The sequence below is a fragment of the Oncorhynchus tshawytscha genome, linkage group LG18 (genome assembly GCF_018296145.1).
Source record: "Oncorhynchus tshawytscha isolate Ot180627B linkage group LG18, Otsh_v2.0, whole genome shotgun sequence".
In the NCBI taxonomy this organism is placed as follows: domain Eukaryota; kingdom Metazoa; phylum Chordata; class Actinopteri; order Salmoniformes; family Salmonidae; genus Oncorhynchus; species Oncorhynchus tshawytscha.
Window position 1 is genome coordinate 24,474,730 of NC_056446.1, and position 17,531 is coordinate 24,492,260.

At 42.8% G+C, this 17,531-nt stretch overlaps 1 protein-coding gene across 11 annotated transcripts in view; it reads left to right on the top strand.

The window, feature by feature from the left end:
• LOC112217704 (syntaxin-binding protein 5-like) overlaps positions 1 to 17,531 on the top strand; it is a 140,648-nt gene that overhangs the window by 37,562 nt on the left and 85,555 nt on the right. The gene's annotated exons all lie outside the window — the stretch shown is intronic.

Sequence of the window (17,531 nt, forward strand, 5' to 3'; positions counted from 1 at the left end):
CCACCAGCGTTTACCCGCTACAGACTGCACCACAGTGGGGCAGAGTGGCTCTCACACCCTCCCTCTCACCTCCCCACCCCCGTATGCCCTGAGAATATAGGGACTAAAGATAGATATGCAAAGGAAGGAATATTTACAGTACAATATCGACAAATCACTCTTGATGGAGACTTTCTGTACCGATTTAAAGATTATCTGATTTTGAAGTTATTTTCAATTGGAAGGATTGGTACTGCACTGTATATGAAAAATAACATTATTTGCAACTTCTTTTTAGACAAGATGGTATCTCGTCAACACAATGCTGGCTAGGCTACTCCAATTCTGATTACATTAATCTAGGTTCTAATTGCTCATTGTGAGATAGGAACATCATATATCCATATTATCCACAGAACAGGCTAGTCAGGCTTCCCACCGGGTGAATGATGAACACACGCTGTGAAAAGGCTTAGCTAGCAACGTTGCGAGGCTGCCATTAGCTCTCATTTGGGGTCTATTGCCCTGATTCTTCTTCCTGTCTGGCAACACTTTCACTTTCTCATTAAGAACGCTGTCAATGATTGCTGATAACACGGATCGGCCCGAAACATCAAACGCATTAATCTACACAGTCCTATACAGCTTCTGCCAGGGAACTCACAATGTTCCCTCACCATTTTAACCCTTTCAGTATTGGTTGGCTACTCACGGTTGCAACTCAATTTCAAGGTCATCCGTTGCTAGAGTAGAATGGCAATGCTATACTGTAGATGAGATACAGGATCTACAAAGAATCAATATTATATTCAAAGTATAATATATTTCCATTGTCTTATACATTGACAGTGAAAACTCATCTTGATATCTTGATATTTCTAAAGATGGAGAACCACTGCAGATATATTTTGAAGATGCTCCTGCTGCTGCTGCTGCTGATGATGATGATGATGATGATGATGATAACGTTTAGGCGGTCAAGTAAGTTGATGCTTCGCTTTGACAAAAATTGCCTCAAATGTTATCTCTTTGTTCTATCTTTTCTCTCTCTCTCTGACTGTGTCTTTCTGTCTCTCTGTCTGTCAGCATGTAGTTCTCTGTGGAACGATCAATGGCTGGGCTCTGGTGCAAATTTTTTAAAACTGTTGCTGCAGTGCCATGCATTTTTAATGGAGAAGGCCATTGTAGGGGGTTGTGCATATGTGTGTGTGTCAGAGAGGAAGAAGATAGAAATAGCTCCATTAAGTTTAAGGGAGTTACTACACTAGTGATGTCTGATCTCTTACCCAAAGAGCTTGATCCTTCTAGAATACACTGTGTGTGTGTGTGTGTGTGTGTGTGTGTGTGTGTGTGTGTGTGTGTGTGTGTGTGTGTGTGTGTGTGTGTGTGTGTGTGTGTGTGTGTGTGTGTGTGTGTGTGTGTGTGTGTGCATGTGTTTGCTTGATTAACATGTGAAACCCTATGTGGTTGGTGGCAGTGCTGCAGCACCTGTGCACAGACCGGAGGAGTCAATTGATAAGGTCTCTGTCTCTGTCTCTCTCTCTCTCTCTCTCTCTCTCTTCTCTGCTGTTTTGCCGAGCTGATTCCGTTCCTTAATGCTACACCCCCTCTGTTCCCTCTGTTCACATGTCCCTATTTGCTTCACCTACACACCACCTGGCAGAAATCTGAACCTGGCAGTGTTGTGTGTGTCTGTGTCTGTGTCTGTGTGTGTGTGTGTGTGTGTGTGTGTGTGTGTGTGTGTGTGTGTGTGTGTGTGTGTGTGTGTGTGTGTGTGTGTGTGTGTGTGTGTGTGTGTGTGTGTGTGCATGAGTGGTGACTCACCGTGTGTGACCAGACCACCTTGTGTGTACAGACGTATGATCCTAGTACCTGCTGTGTTGATATATACAGTGTGTGTGTATATTTTGAATATATTTGTGTGCAATGCTTTCAGAAAGTTTTCACACACCTTGATTTGTTCCACATATTGTTGTGTTACATCCTGAATTTAAAATCGATTAAACAGAGATTTTTTTTTGTCACTGACTAACACACATTAATGTCAAAGTGGAGTTACAGTTGAAGTCAAAAGTTTACATACACCTTAGCCAACTGCATTTAAACTCAGTTTTTCAAAATTCATGGCATTTAATCCTAGTAAACATCCCTGTTTTAGGTCAGGTAGGATCCCCACTTTATTTTAAGAATGCGAAATGTCAGAATAATAGTAGAGAGAATAGTTTATTTCAGCTTTTATTTCTTTCATCACATTCCCAGTGGGTCAGACGTTTACATACACTCAATTAGTGTTTGGTAGCATTGCATTTAAATTGTTTAACTTGGGTCAAAGGTTTCGGGTACCATTCCACAAGCTTCCCACAATAAGTTGGGTGAATTTTGGCTCATTGCTCCTGACAGAGCTGGTGTAACTGAGTCAGGTTTGTAGGCCTCCTTGCTTGTACATGCTTTTTCAGGTGTGCCTAAAAATTGTCTGTAGGATTGAGGTCAGGGCTTTGTGATGGCCACTCCAATACCTTGACTTTGTTGTCCTTAAGCCATTTTGCCACAACTTTGGAAGTATGCTTGGGGTCATTGTCCATTTGGAAGACCGATTTGCGACCAAGATTTAACTTCCTGACAGATGTCTTGAGATGTTGCTTCAATATATCCACATAATTTTCTGTCCTCATGATGCCATCTATTTTGTGAAGTGCAGCAGTTCCTCCTGCAGCAAAGCACCCCCACAACATGATGCTGCCACGGTTGGGATGGTGTTCTTCGGCTTGCAAGCCTCCCCTTTTTCCTCCAAACATAACGATGGTCATTATGGCCAAACAGTAATATTTTTGTTTCATCAGACCAGAGGACATTTCTCCAAAAAGTACGATATTTGTCCCCATGTGCAGTTGCAAACCGTAGTCTGGCATTTTTATGGCGGCTTTGGAGAAGTGGCTTCTTCCTTGCTGAGAGGCCATTCAGGTTATGTCGATTTAGGACTCGTTTTACTGTGGATATAGATACTTTTGTACTTGTCCTCCAGCATCTTCACAAGGTCCTTTGCTGTTGTTCTGGGATTGATTTGCACTTTTCACACCAAAGTACGTTCATCTCTAGGAGACATAACGTGTCTCCTTCCTGAGTGGTATGACGTCTGCGTGGTCGCATGGTGTTTATACTTGCGTACTATTGTTTGTACAGATGAACGTGGTACCTTCAGGCATTTGTAAATTCCTCCCACGGATGAACCAGACTTGTGGAGGTCTACAATTCTTTTCTGAGGTCTTGGCTGATTTCTTTTGATTTTCCCATGATGTCAAGCAAAGAGGCACTGAGTTTGAAGGTAGGCCTTGAAATACCTCCACAGGTACACGTCCAATTGACTCAACTGATGTCAATTAGCCTATCAGAAGCTTCTAAAGCCATGACATAATTTTCTGGAATTTTCCAAGCTGTTTAAAGGCACAGTCAACTGTGTATGTAAACTTCTGAACCACTGGAATTGTGATACAGGGAATTATAAGTAAAATAATCTGTCTGTAAACAATTGTTGGAAAAATTACTTGTGTCATGCGCAAAGTAGATGTCCTAACCGACTTGCCAAAACTATAGTTTGTTATCAAGAAATTTGTGGAGTGGTTGAAAAGCAAGTTTTAATGACTCCAACCTACATGTATGTAAACTTTCAACTTTTGAATTGTTTACAAATTAATAAAACATGAAAAGCAGAAATGTCTAGTCAGTAAGTATTCAACCCCTTTGTTATGGCAAACCTAAATAAGTTTAGGAGTAAAAATGTGCTTCACTAGTCAGTTGCATAAGTTGCATGGACTCACTCTGAGTGCAATAATAGTGTTTAACATGATTTTTCAATGACTACCTCATCTCTTTACCCCACACATGCAATTAGCTGTAAGGTCTCTCAGTTGAGCAGTGCATTTCAAACACAGATGTAACCACAAAGACCAGGGAGGTATTCCAATGAAGGCTGCCTATTGGTAGATGGCAAAAAAAAGCAGACATTGAATATCCCTTTGAGCATGGCAAAGTTATTAATTACACTTTGGATGGTGTATCAATTTACACAGTCACTACAAAGATATAGTGGTGGAAAAAGTACCCAATTGTCATACTTGAGTAAAAGTAAAGATACCTTAAAAGAAAATGACTCAAGTAAGAGTGAAAGTCCCCCAGTAGAATACTACTTGAGTAAGACTCAAATAAGAAATGTATTTGGTTATACATATTCGTAAGTATCAAAAGTAAATGTAATTGCTCAAGTATATTTTAAATTCCTTATATTAAGCAAAGCAGATGGACACATTTTCTCGTTTTTATTTATTTACGGATAGTATGGCACATGCTCCAAATCTGAGACATCATTTACAAACTAAGTTTAGTGAGTCCTCCAGATCAGAGGCAGTAGGGATGACCAGGGATGTTGTATTGATAAGTGTGTGATTTGTCCTGCTAAGCATTCAAAACGTAACTATTGGATATCACAAAAAATGTATGGAGGAAAACGTAAAAATTGTCAAACATATAAATAGTAAAGTACTTATACCCCCAAAAACTTTTTAAGTAGTACTTTGTAGTATTTTCACTTAAGATACAGTCATCAAGATACAGTCATGCAAGATACAGTCATCCTTCCTAACTCAGTTGCCAGGGAGGAAAGAAACCACTCATGTATATCACAATGTGAACAATGATGACTTTAAAACCTCTCTAGGGTATGTGGGACGCTAGCGTCCCATCTGGCCAACATCCAATGAGATTGCAGAGCGCCAAATTCAAATACAGAAATACTCATTATAAAAATTCAGAAAACAAAACATATTTTACATAGGTTTAAAGACTAACTTCTTGTGAATCCAACCACAGTGTCAGATTTAGAAAATGCTTTACGGTGAAAGCATAGCTTACGATTATTTGAGAACATAGCCCAGTTGACAAATTATTACAAACAGTAACCAGCCAAGCAGAAGCGTTACAAAACTCAGAAATAGAGATAAAATTAATCCCTTACCTTTGATGATCTTCATATGGTTGCACTCAGAATACATTAATTTACTCAATAAATGTTACTTTTGTTCGGTCTATTTATATCCAAAAACCTCAGTTTTGTTCGCGCGTTTTCTTCAGTAATCCACGGGCTCAAACGCAGTCAAAACAGGCAGACAAAAATCCAAATTGTATCCGTAAATTTCATAGAAACATGTCAAACAATGTTTATATTCAATCCTCAGTTTGTTTTTAGCCTAAATGATCTATAATATTTCAACCGGACAATAACGTTGTCAATATAAAAGGTAAACAAGAAATACACTCTCTCGGGATTGCGCATGAAAAAGCTCTGTGACACGTCAAGGTCCACTCATTCAGACTGGTCTTACTCCCTCATTTATAAGAACACAAGCCTGAAACAATTTCTAAAGACTCGTGACATCTAGTGGAAGGCATAGGAACAGCAAATTGAGTCCTAAGTCAATGGATACTGTAATGGCATTGAATAGAAGAAAAAAAATCCTGAATGGATTTCTCTCAGGTTTTCGCCTGCCAAATCAGTTCTGTTATACTCACTATTTTAACAGTTTTGGAGACTTTAGAGTGTTTTCTATCCAAATCTACCAGTTATATTTATATAATATCTTCTGGGCCCGAGTAGCATGCTGTTTAATTTGGGCATGCTTTTCATCCAAAATTCTGAATGCTGCCCCCTACCCTAGAGAAGTTAAAACAGTTATAGAGTTTAATGGCTGTGAAAGGAGAAAACTGAGGATGGATCAACAACATTGTAGTTACTCCACAATGCTAACCTAATTGACAGAGTGAAAAGAAATGAAATGAGCATTCTGTTTGCGCCAAGGCACTAAAGTAATACTAAAAAAATGTGACAAAGAAATTCTCTTTTTGTCCTGAATACAGAGTGTAATGTTTGGGGGAAATCCAATACAACACATTACCGAGTACCACTCTCCATATTTTCAAGCATAGTGGCGGCTGCATCATGTTATGTGTATTCTTGTAACAGTTAAGGACTGGGGAGGTCAGGACAAAAAAGAAATGGAATGCAGCTAAGCACAGGCAAGATCCCAGGGGAAAACCTGGTTCAGCCTGCTTTCCACCAGACACTGAGAGATGAATTCACCTTTCAGCAGGACAATCACATAAAACACAAGGCCAATTCTACACTTGAGTTGCTTACCAAGAAGATAGTGAATGTTCCTGAGTGGCCGAGCCCTAGTTACAGTTTTGACTTAAATCTGCTTCAAAATCTATGGTAAGACCTGAAAATGGCTGTCTAGCAATGATCAACAACCAAGAGCTTGAAGATTTTTAAAATAATAATGGGAAAATGTTGCATAGTCCATGTGTGGAGAGACTTTCCCAGAAAGACCGACAACGGTAATCTCTAACTTAGGGGGTTGAATACTTATCTAATCAAGATATACAGTACCAGTCAAATGTTTGGACACACCTGCTCAGTCAAGGGTTTTTCTTAATTTTTTACTATTTTCTACATTGTAGAATAATAGTGAAGACATCAAAACCATAAAATAACCATAAAACCAAGAAAGTGTTAAACAAATTGAAATATATTTTATATTTGAGGTTCTTCAAAGTAGCCACCTTTTGCCTTGTTGACAGCTTTGCACACGCTTGGCATTCTCTCAGCTTTATGAGGTAGTCACCTGGAATGCATTTCAATGAACAGGTGTGCCTTGTTTCCTTAATGCTTTTGAGCCAATCAGTTGTATTGTGACAAAGAAGGTGTGGTATACAGAAGATAGACCTATTTGGTAAAATACCTAGTCCAAATTATGACAAGAACAGCTCAAATAAGCAAAGAGAAATGACAGTCCACCATTACTTTAAGAACTTTGAAAGTTTCTTCAAGTCTAGTAGCAAAAACCATCAAGCGCTGTGATGAAACTGGCTCTCATTTTGACCGACACAGGAATGGAAGACCCAGAGTTACCTTGCTGCAGAGGATAAGTTCATGAGAGTTAACTGCACCTCAGATTTCAGCTCAAATAAATGCTTCACAGAATTCAAGTAATAGACACATCTCAACATCAGCTGTTCAGAGGAGACTGTGTGAATCACGCATTCATGGTCGAATTGTTGCAAAGAAACCACTACTGAAGGACACCAATAATAAGAAGAGACTTGGTTGGGCCAAGAAACACAAGCAATGGACATTAGACCAGTGAAAATCTGTCCTTTGGTCTGAAGAGTCAAAATGGAGATTTTTGGTTCCAACCGCCATGTCTTTGTGAGACTCAGAGTATGTGAACGGATGATCTCTGCATGTGTGGTTCCCACCATGCATGGAGTAGGAGGTGTGATGGTGTGGGGGTGCTTTGCTGGTGACACTGTCAATGCAACGCACACTTAACCAGCATGGCTACCGCAGCATTCTACAGCGATACGCCATCCCATCTGGTTTGCGCTTTACTGGAACTATAATTTGTTTTTCAACAGGACAATGACCCAACACATCTCCAGGCTGTGTAAGGGCTATTTGACCAAGACGGAGAGTGATTGAATACTGCATCAGATAACCTGGCCTCCAAAATCACCTGACCTCAACCCAATTGAGATGGTGAAGAACAAAGTGAAGGAAAAGCAGCCAACAATTGCTTAGCATATTTGGGAACTCCTTCAAGACTGTTGGAAAAGCATTCCTCATGAAGCTGGTTGACAGAATGCCACGAGTGTGCAAAGCTGTCGTCATGGCAAAGGGTGGCTACTTTGAAGAATCTCAAATATATTATGTATTCCATATGTGTTATTTAATTGTTTTGATGTCTTCACTATTATACTACTTTGCAGAAAAAATTAAGGAAAACTCTTGAATGAGTGGGTGTGTCCAAACTTTTGACTGGTACTGTATATATATATATATATTATACTTTTTTTTTTAAATGTTAGAATTTTTGTTCCACTTTGACAGTACAGAATATTTTGTGTAGATCGTCGACAAAAAAAGTACAATTAAATCTGTTTTAAACCCATTTTGTCGTAAGTCAAGGGGTGAGAGTACTATTTGAAGGAACTGTATGCCTAACCCTCAGTGATCCCATATGTACGATACTGTACATACTCTACTTTACTATAAGATGGACCACTATCCTCAAAGTGGCTAATTTCAACCTCTGTGCACCTAGTCCTGTTGTGGTTTTGTCTGTTATTGTTCACGACTACTCCATCTTTGAGTAATTTATGTGGAAGTTAACAAGTTGTTTATTTTGGACTCTCCCTCAGACGGCTTGTTCCCCAGTGTAGCATACACATCTGTACCCCTGCCTACCACTCTGGTAACAGTGATGTGTAGGCTGATGTGATGTGAAGGCTTACGCAGTGGACACAGTGTTACTCATGTAAAATAAGCTGCTACCTCTGGATATCTCCCTCCCACAGGCCTCTCTTTGAACAGCAAAGTGGAGAGTTTTGTCCCCCTGTCACTCCGCCTCCTCCTAGGACAGCCGGCCAATCAAATTGTCCGAACGGAGTTTTCTGCATGCCAGCCAGGGTAGAAGAAGAAACAGGGAATCTGGGATTGAGCAGGTTTTGAGGGAGAGCAGAGGAAATGGGCATGGAGACATACTCAGACTAACTGTATGCACGCACACACGCACATACGCACACACGCACACACGCACACACGCACACACGCACACACGCACACACACAAACACACATGGATATGAGTGAAAATCCCTCGTGGGAGTTGACTTAGACTTGACAGAAGTGTTAACTCTATGGCAGGGTCAGATTGCTGACAAAACAGGGAGAGAGAGAGTGGGATTGAAACAAAAAGCTTTTGACTAAATTTGGCATGAGCGTCTTCTGTATAAATTGATAGAAAGCAGTTTTGGGGGAAAAATATTATAAAATCCATGTACACAAACAACATGTGTGCAGTTAAAATTGGTAAAACACATATATATTTCTTTCCACAGGGCTGTGTGAGACAGGGATGCAGCTTGAGCCCCAACCTTTTCAACATAATGTATAGATATCAATGACTTGACGAGAGCACTAGGACAGTCTACAGTCTCCTACTAGAGTCTGAAGTCAAATGCTTACTGTTTCAGATGCTCTGGTGCTTCTGTACCCAACCAAGGAGGGCGTACCGCAACACCTAGATATTCTGCACAGATTCTTACAGACTTGGGCCGTGACAGTTCATCTCAGTAAGACAAAAATAATGGTGTTCCAAAAAAGGTCCAGTTGCCAGGATCATAAAAATAAATTCCACCTAGACACTTGCCCTAGAGCAGTGGTTCCCAAACTTTTTATAGTCCTGTACCCCTTCAAACATTCAACCTCTAGCTGCGTACCCCCTCTAGCACAAGGGTCAGCGCACTCTCAAATGATGTTTTTGCCATCTATATGATACATTTATTAAACATAAGAATGAGTGTGAGTTTTTGTCACAACCCGGCTCGTGGGAATGTTCATCGAACATTGTGAATAGCGCACCACAGGTTAATGAGAAGGGTGTGCTTGCAAGGATGCACATAACTCTGCAATGTTGGGTTGTATTGGAGAGATTGTCAGTCTTAGATAATTTTCCACACACAGTCTGTGCCTCTATTTAGTTTTCATGCTAGTGGGGGCCAAGAATCCACTCTCACATAGGTACGTGGTTGCAAAGAGCATCAGTATCTTAACAGAGCGATTTGCCTAGGCAAGAAACTCTGAGCGCAGCCCTTTCCAGAAATCTGGCAGTGGCTTCTGATTAAATACATTTTCACAGAACCGCTTGTTGCAATTTTGATGAGACTCTCTTGTTCAGATATCGGTAAGTGAACTGGAGGCAGGGCATGAAAGGGATAAAGAATCCAGTTGTGGTAAAGTACCTGCTTAATTTGCACAAAACAAATTATACAATGATGGAAAGACCTGTGTGTTGTCCTGGTTAATGCAGATTATAGAAGAGCTCCAACTTCTTAATCATACACTCAATTTTGTCCCGCACATTGAATATAGTTGTGGAGAGTCCCTGTAATGCTAGATTCAGATCATTCAGGTGAGAAAAAACATCACCCAGATAGGCCAGTCGTGTGAGAAACTTGTCATCATGCAAGCGGTCAGACAAGTGAAAATGATGGTCAGTAAAGAAAACTTTAAGCCCGTTTCCCAATTTAAAAAAACATGTCAATACTTTCCCCCTTGATAACCAGCACACTTCTGTATGTTGTAAAAGCGTTACGTGGTCGCTGCCCATATCATTGCATAGTGCATAAAATACACAAGAGTTCAGGGGCCTTGCTTTTACAAAGTTAACCATTTTCACTGTAGTGTCAAAAACGTCTTTCTAGCTGTTAGGCATTCCCTTGGCAGCAAGAGCCTCTCGGTGGATGCTGCAGTGTACCCAAGTTGCAGTGTACCCAAGTGACGTCGGGAGCAACTGCTTGCACATTACCACTCCACTATGTCTCCCTGTCATGGCTTTTGCTCAATCAGTACAGATACAAACATGAGCTGCAGCTACGTTTGGCTACCGACTTCATCGGAAGTCGTGACAGTACCCACCCTTGAGTGGAGCGCCGACACCGGCCTCAGGGACGACCCGGGGGGCGAGGTACAGGGCAATCCGCCCAGCGACGGTGAAACTCCCGCAGCAGTTCGTGGTCCAAAACATCCGCAACCGGAACCCAGCACCTCTCCCCGGACTATACCCCTCCCACTCCATGAGGTACTGAAGGCCCCTCGCCCGACGCCTCAAATCCAGGATCGTAGTGTTTCCCTGTGAAAGAGGTAGATCAGTTAGAAAATCCACAGACAGGTGTGACCAAGGTCGTTGTGGAATGGGTAAGGGGTGTAGCTTAGCATGACTAAGTACTCATAATGCCCTGAGGTGGTACTAAACGCCGTCTTCCACTCGTCTCTCTCCTTGATACGCACCAGGTTATGCACACACCGGAGATCCAGTTTCGTGAAGGAGCGCACCCCATGCATTGACTCAATCGCCGTGGTGATAAGAGGAAGCGGATAACTGTACCTCACCGTGATTTGATTGAGACCTCTATAGTCAATGCACAGGCGTAGACCTCCATCCTTCTTCTTCACAAAAATAAACTCGAGAAGGCCAGTGAAGTGGAGGACCGAATGTACCCCTGACGCAGGGATTCAGGGACATATGTCTCCATAGCCACTGTCTCCGCTTGTGACAGGGGATACACGTGACTCCTGGGAAGTGCAGCGTCTACCAGGAGATTTGTTGCACAATCCCCCCGTCGATGAGGTGGTCATTGAGTCGCCTTCTTTTTACAGAAGGCGAGAGCCAAATCGGCATATTCTGGGGGGATGCGCACAGTGGAGACCTGTTCTGGACTTTCCACCGTGTTAGCAGCAATGGAAACCCCTACACACCTCCCTGAGCACTCTTGCGACAACCCCGTGAGAGCCCTCTGTTGCCAGGAAATAGTGGGGTTATGATGAGCTAACCAGGGAAGGCCTAGTACCACAGGAAATGCAGGACCGTCAATGAGAAAGAGACTGATTTTCTCCTTGTGACTCCCCGGCGTCTCCATGGCCAGGGAGATAGTGGCTTCCCTGATTAGCCCGGACCCTAATGGTTGACTATCCAGAGCGTGACCGTGAAAGGTCTAACTACAGGAATAATGGGGATCCCTAAACTAAGGGCGTACACTCTGTCGATAAAATTCCCAGCTGCGCCTGAAACGACGAGCGCCTTATGCTGGGAATGCGGGGGGGAAACAGGGAAACAAACAGGTATAAACAGGTGGTCAACAGAGGATTCTGGATGATAATTCCTTGACACATTGGAAAGAATCAACAACAAAAAAATGAGCAAACTGGAATGTTATTTGGCCCTAAATTGAGAGTAGACAGTGGCAGAATACCTGACCACTGTGACTGACCCAAAATTAAGAAAAGCTTTGGCTATGTACAGACTCAGTTAGCATAGCCATGCTATTGGGAGAGGCCGCCATAGGCAGACATGGCTCTCAAGAGAAGACAGGCAATGTGTACACTGCTCACAAAATTAGGTGGAAACTGAACTGCACTTCCTAACCTCCTGCCAACTGTATGGCCATATAAGAGACATACAGACCCAGGCCCCCAAAGAATTTGAAAACAAATCAAATCTTGATATACTCCCGTATCTCTTAGGTGAAATACCACAGTGTGACACCATAGCAGCATGATTTGTGACCTGCTGCCACAAGAAAAAGGCAACCTGTGGAACACCATTGTAAATACAACCTATATTTATCTGCTTATTTATTTTCCCTTTTATACTTCTATCAAGGCTCAGGCTAAGACCCAGATGCAGACACACGAGGAGGATAGTACGAGTCTCAGAGTTGATTATAGTACAAGGGGCAGGCAAAAGGTAAGTCAACACAGGCAAAGGGTGATAATTCCTCTCTCTCTAGGATCAGGTCTCTCTCTCAGAACTGGGAAGACTAGGAAAAACTCTCTAGAGCACAGGAAACTCTCTCTCTCTCTCTCCATCTTCTCTCTCTCTAATTCCATTTAAAGGTCTTTACTGCCATAGGACATTTATGTGAAAAGTAAACATTACACTCACAAATGTTTAAAATAATATAGACCCTTCAAATGTAAACGAACCATCGTGTTCCTGTGTTTCCTGTGCTCTAGTTTGAGTTTTTCCTAGTCTTCCCAGTTCTGACCTTTCTGCCTGTCATGAACCTGCCATCCTATACCTGCCTGACTCTGATTTGGATTATCAAATCAAATCAAATCAAATCAAATTTTATTTGTCACATACACATGGTTAGCAGATGTTAATGCAAGGGTAGCGAAATGCTTGTGCTTCTAGTTCCGACAATGCAGTAATAATCAACGAGTAATCTAACCTAACAATTCCAAAACTACTACCTTATACACACAAGTGTAAAGGGATAAAGAACAGTATAGAGTACAGTATATACATATGAGATGAGTAATGTAGGGTATGTAAACAAAGTGGCATAGTTTAAAGTGGCTAGTGATACATGTATTACATAAAGATGCAGTAGATGATATAGAGTACAGTATATACGTATACATATGAGATGAATAATGTAGGGTATGTAAACATGATATTAAGTAGCATTGTTTAAAGTGACTAGTGATATATTTTACATCAATTCCCATTATTAAAGTGGCTGGAGTTGAGTCAGTGTGTTGGCAGCAGCCACTCAATGTTAGTGGTGGCTGTTTAACAGTCTGATGGCCTTGAGATAGAAGCTGTTTTTCAGTCTCTCGGTCCCTGCTTTGATGCACCTGTACTGACCTCGCCTTCTGGATGATAGCGGGGTGAACAGGCAGTGGCCCTTGATGATCTTTATGGCCTTCCTGTGACATCGGGTGGTGTAGGTGTCCTAGAGGGCAGGTAGTTTGTCCCCGGTGATGCGTTGTGCAGCCCTCACTACCCTCTGGAGAGCCTTATGGTTGTGGGCGGAGCAGTTGCCGGAACCAGGCGGTGATACAGCCCGACAGGATGCTCTCGATTGTGCATCTGTAGAAGTTTGTGAGTGCTTTTGGTGACAAAGGAGACAAAAGAAGAAGAGAAAGTGGGAGAGAAATAGATGAAGAGAGAGAGAGCTAGATGAAGAGAGAGAGAGAGAGAGAGAGAGAGAGAGATATAAATAGAGAGAGAGAGAGAGAGAGGGGAGAGAGATAGAGAGCTAGATGAAGAGAGAGAGATGGAGAGAGAAAGATATAAATAGAGAGACAGAGAGAGAGAGAGAGAGAGGAAACAAAGGAGCCAAAGTAAGAAAAACATACTGTATGTGAGCATGAGAGAGGGGATTAGTAACAGACAGATCTAGTAGGGGTTAGGTCTGTGTGCTGGGCGAAGGGTGCTGGCCTGTCAGAGCAGCGCAGATTTACTCATGGCTTATAGGCACTCTTCACACAACACGCGCACACACACACACACACACACACACACACACACACACACACACAGGAACACGGACAGTAACAATTATCTTGCCTTATGTAACCACAATCAAGCATGTGCTATGTGCTTACTGCTCTCTTTTCTGTTTGTCTTTCATGCTCTATCTTCCCCTCTCTTTCCCTCTCCTCTCCTCATCCCCTCTGGTGTATGTTGTATGTCATACTGATAGATGCATTAAGTAAGACCTTGTCTCTCTAATTACATGTGATCTAATGTCTCTCTCATAGCAGACAGATCATGTAGTCTACACACTGTATGGTAATGATCTAAGCTGTACAGGCACACACACACACACACACACACACACACACACACACACACACACACACACACACACACACACACACACACACACACACACACACACACACACACACACACACACACACACACACACACACACACACACACACACACACACACACACACACACACACACACACACACACACATACATACACACACACACATACATACATACATACATACATACATACATACATACATACATACATACATACATACATACATACATACATACATACATACATACACACACATGTTTGTGGATGACAGATAGACATGCTTGTTATACTGTTGCTCTCGTTTAATGGAAACGGGCAAGGCCTTTGTGTCTATGTAAGTTTGTGTGTGTGTGCATTTGTCTGTGTGTGTGTGTGTGTGTGTGTGTGTGTGTGTGTGTGTGTGTGTACATGCTCTCTATTAATCCCCCATTCAATGAGAATGACTTCCTCTCCAGAGTACTGAATCAACCCTAATCCAATCTAATGCATCACCTGAGTTAATCCCCCCCCCCACACACACACAAACACACACTCTCTCTCTCTCTCTCCCTCACTCTCACACTCTCTCTCTCTCACTCTCACACTCTCTCTCTCTCTCACTCTCACACTCTCTCTCTCTTACTCTCACACTCTCTCTCTCTCACTCTCACACTCTCTCTCTCACTCTCACTCTCTCTCTCTCTCTCTCTCTCTCTCTCTCTCTCACTCTCTCTCTCTCTCTCTCTCTCTCTCTCTCTCTCTCTCTCTCTATCTTTCTCTGTCTCTCTATCTCATGCTTAGTGTCTGCTTACATCCCCTGATATAAGGGACACATACAGTGGAACCATGGGAAGAAGGGAGGGGTTGGTTTAGGTAATATGCGTGGGAGTGTTTGTATGAAAGGCAGGACTTCTGAGAATTGTCTGTCTGTAGTGCAACATTTGGTCTGCTGGGTTGGAGGGTGTAGTTTGTGTGTGTGTGTGTGTGGGGGGGGGGGCATCTGTTGTAGTGCAGTGGTCGGCATCTGTTGTCTTAGTATCCCATCTATTACTGTCTCTTGATTGGATGCTTTTATAAGGGGAAGAGCTGACTTTACATAAGGGGATGAGCTTTGTATTGCCTGGTACAATGGAACAAATAGAATAGTACTAAAATCGAAAATTGCCCATCCTTGAGCATTTGCTGAGCGTTTATATTGTGTTTCGAGAGTATTTATGAATACTTTTTATAGCATTCGTAGAGTGTTAATAATAGAATGTTTTTGAATAGTTTCTCAGCTCATCTCAGTGTGGTGATGCTGTACATTAGCACGTCTGGCGCTAGTCGTTAGCTTAGTCATACTGCCTGCCTCCTCACAGACAGGTGCTCTCTCTCTGTCACTCTCTCTCTTTCCCTCCCTCTCCCTCTCTCTCCCATCTTCTCTCTTTCTCTCTTTCTCTTTCTCTCTTTCTCCCCCCCCTCTCTCTCTCTCTCTCTCTGTCCTTGAAACAGGCCTTGTTCTGTGTGGAAGGGAGCGCTGAAAGGATTATGGGTCAGCGGCCGCCCCCTCCTGGGGCGCTACCTGTGGAAGGAAGTGTTTGATGCTGGCGCCAGAGAGCGGGAGAGGAGAGAGAGGGGAGGAGAGGGGAGATGAGGAGAGGAGAGAGAGGGGAGATGAGGAGAGGAGAGGAGAGAGAGGGTAGGAGAGGGGAGATGAGGAGAGGGCACAGACCTGCTGTCCTGTCTCCGTGGGGTGGACAAGACTCCTTCCTTTGCCAGCAACCTTTCTCTTTTCCTTTGATTTTCTCTTTACGGGGACTGGGGTGTGATGGTCTAAGGATAGTGCCCTGGGCTGCGGGCAGTACATGATGGGATGCATGGGCGGAGTTGGAGTCTAGACAGTTTCCTCTTCTTTCTCTTCCTCCTTATCTTCCTCCTCTTCCTTCCTCCCTCCCCTCCTCCTTTCCTCCTCTCTCTTGTTCTGGCAAGCCTTCATCCTCCCACCCTTCTCTTTCTCTCTCCATCATGCAGTATAAAAAAGATTTGATTTGAGATGGTTGTGTGAGATAAAAAGCATAATTGATTAGCATCGCCATAATGCATTTTATCGGGACTGTCAGTTTAGCCTGGTCTCCTCTCCAGGTATTCAGTGTCAGAGATCCATAACTCCAGAGCAGTGTGTTTAAATATTGGGATCGATCCAATGTTCAGTAGAGTTAGTCCCTTCAGCCTTTAGAGCTGAATCCATAGGTGTCATATCACTTTCTTCTATCTGATAGCTGGCCTGGTTTGATTTCTGATCGATCGTGTTTATTTAATCAAAGTGATTGCATCAATATAGTAGATCCAATGAGAGCAGCTGAGGGAGGCAGTGAGTGAGTGTGTTGTGGAGACTGTAGAGGATCAGGTTCCCTTTACTGCTAGTGTACAGGAAGAAGAACTAGCTAAAATGTTAGCTCAGGCAAACCATTGTTACCATACCACAACACATAAGTGTACTATACCATAACAAAATGTTTTGTCTAGTTATTTGACTGGCAATGTTGTAATTGCAGACTAACTATACCAAGCCTAGGATACCATCTGAGTTTTTAAGCACAACGGGCTGGTTTTATCGCGACGGCGTGATGTTTGAGCAGAAAACTTCTGTTTGAGCAGAAAACGGTTATATTAACAGTAGTGCACTTTTCATGTAGCCTAATTGTATGCCAGCTTATAGTCTAACCACCGTCACCAACCAAGCAACATTATGGACTAAACCTTCAAATCCTGTTGCTGCAGGATTCTTTTGCTGCGACAATACAGGTCAAATTAAGATCCTACACCTGCAATTGGTCAGAAGGGTCTGAGTGTACCAATTTAGTGTGGATAGTACAGCCCTGGTTCAGTGTGTGAGGGGGCAAGTCTCAGCCCTTGTTTAATGGATATGACCTAAACCCTCCTATGAATCTCATCCCATGTTTAATGAATAGGACCTAAACCCTCCGATGAATCTAGAGTGGACCAACTGTATGTTTTACTCTGTCTTTGTCTCTATTTTTCACCCTCCCTCTCTTTCAATGTCCCTTCCTCTCTTTCTCTTTTAGTCAGTGTCTCTCTATTGCACTCCCCTCCCCTCTATTGCACTCCCCTTCCCTCTATTGCACTCCCCTCCCCTCTATTGCACTTCCCTTCCCTTACCTCTATTGCACTCCCCTTCCCTCTATTGCACTCCCCTTCCCTCCCCTCCTATTGCACTCCCCCTCTATTGCACTCCCCTTCCCTCTATTGCACTCCCCTTCCCTCTATTGCACTCCCCTCCCCTCTATTGCACTCCCCTCCCCTCTATTGCACTCCCCTCCCCTCTATTGCACTCC